This window comes from Cricetulus griseus, chromosome 2 (assembly GCF_003668045.3).
Source record: "Cricetulus griseus strain 17A/GY chromosome 2, alternate assembly CriGri-PICRH-1.0, whole genome shotgun sequence".
NCBI classification, from domain to species: domain Eukaryota; kingdom Metazoa; phylum Chordata; class Mammalia; order Rodentia; family Cricetidae; genus Cricetulus; species Cricetulus griseus.
The window spans coordinates 432,313,090-432,314,856 of NC_048595.1; positions in this window are offsets into that span (position 1 = coordinate 432,313,090).

The window sequence follows — 1,767 nt, forward strand, 5'->3', positions numbered from 1 at the left end:
TAGGCAGCAGTAGTAGCTGGTGAAGAAGCGCTTGCTCTGACCATATAGTCACTGAGCAATGCAGGCAGTGATCAAAGACAGCCTTCTTGTGACGTGGATTGAGACAAAAAGGTTTAATATTAGTTTTCTAGTTATCAAATCCATCTTAAAGACCAACACACACACACACACACACACACACACACACACACACACACACACACACACACCACTGCCCTCAGGTAGCTCATTAAAACTAATGAACAAGTAAACAACACTAAGTAGAAAGATCTCCATAACAGAGGTTTCCAGAAGGAATGACACAATAGGAGGTATGCTGCAAAGTTTTAAAATGTATCTCAGGTTTTGTTTGTTGTTTTGTTTGTTTTTTGTTGTTGTTTTGTTTTTGACACAGGACCCTTCTTTTCTTAAATGCCTCTTGTGATGTTTTGGTGCTTCATATCCTGCAAAATAGTTGGGTAAAAACATTGCAACTGAAGGATACCTTATAAATGATCATCAGAATTGGCCATTAACACATATGCTTTCCTTGTGGCAGGGGTGAAATGGGGGGGGAGTGGAGGTCAGTGGGAATGACAAGATCCAGTCCCCAAGGAGTTTGGAAGAGTTTGGAATCTCAGGCTACATCCAAGAGGCCAAATCCTAAAAAAGGTATTTGAGGGACATGAAACTACAAGGAGAAAGCAAGCAGGAAGACTAAGATGCCTTAGACTAAACACCCAAAACAAGAATGAAGATGATGAAAAAGAGAGGGAATACAGCCAGTGGCTGAATGCAGGCAGTACAAATTTGGCTCATGAAATCTAGGGGATTATAACTCTGTGGTCTTCTCCATACCCATGTGCTCTTCCTGGTCTATGAAAAGGGCCAGACAGAAAGGCAAGGTATGGCTAGACTCAGAATGCTTGCATACACTTGCCAGACAAGAAACATGTTGATTTACATCAAGACAGAGGAACCTGCTCTGGGGCAGCAAGCATGAAGAGGTCCTTTGTAGAAGGGAAGGTAAACTCAAGCAGAAATGTCCATAAGGGGCTGTTCAAGGACTATAAGCATGAAAGGTGTGTTTCTTAGGATTGCACAGGCACAGCCCAAGTACCTGGAAGCTCCATCCTAGCATACCTTCCATCTCGGCCCCATGGCCCCAGAGCAGCCCTGTGCAGGACCATCTGATGCGACCTTGAAGCTCCTGAATGCCACATCAGTGTAACAATAAATCTTTCTGCCACAGCCACCCAAGTCATGCTGCCATGTGGGCGCTTTCCAACATGCCGCCCGAGTTCCGCCCACCTCCATGTTAAGGTCCCAAGTAACACAGAAAGAGTTATATTAGTTTACAATGCTGCTGCTTTCCAATTAACTAGGATTTCTATCTGCTAGCTCAGTCTTAATTATCAACCATAATTGGTAAGACTTATCTTATGGAGGATGACTTCCGCTGGTATCCTCTTCCCAGGCTCACATGGAGGATTCGTAGAGAGCAGGAGGAAGAAGAGCAAATGAGCAAAAGAGCAAAAGAGCAAAAGAGCAAGAGAGCAAGAGAGCAAAAGAGCAACTTCCTGTTTTGTCCCTGCTTATATATGAGTCTGCCTGCTATGTCACTTCCTGCCTGTATCAAAGACTTCTTTACTACATTTCCCAGAATCCTCCTTGACACCTAGTCCTGCCTAATTTGCTTCTTCTTTGGCCAACAGTACTTTATTTATCAACCAATAAGATAAACATACACAGAAGGACATTCCCTATCATCTCTTTTTTCTGTCTAAA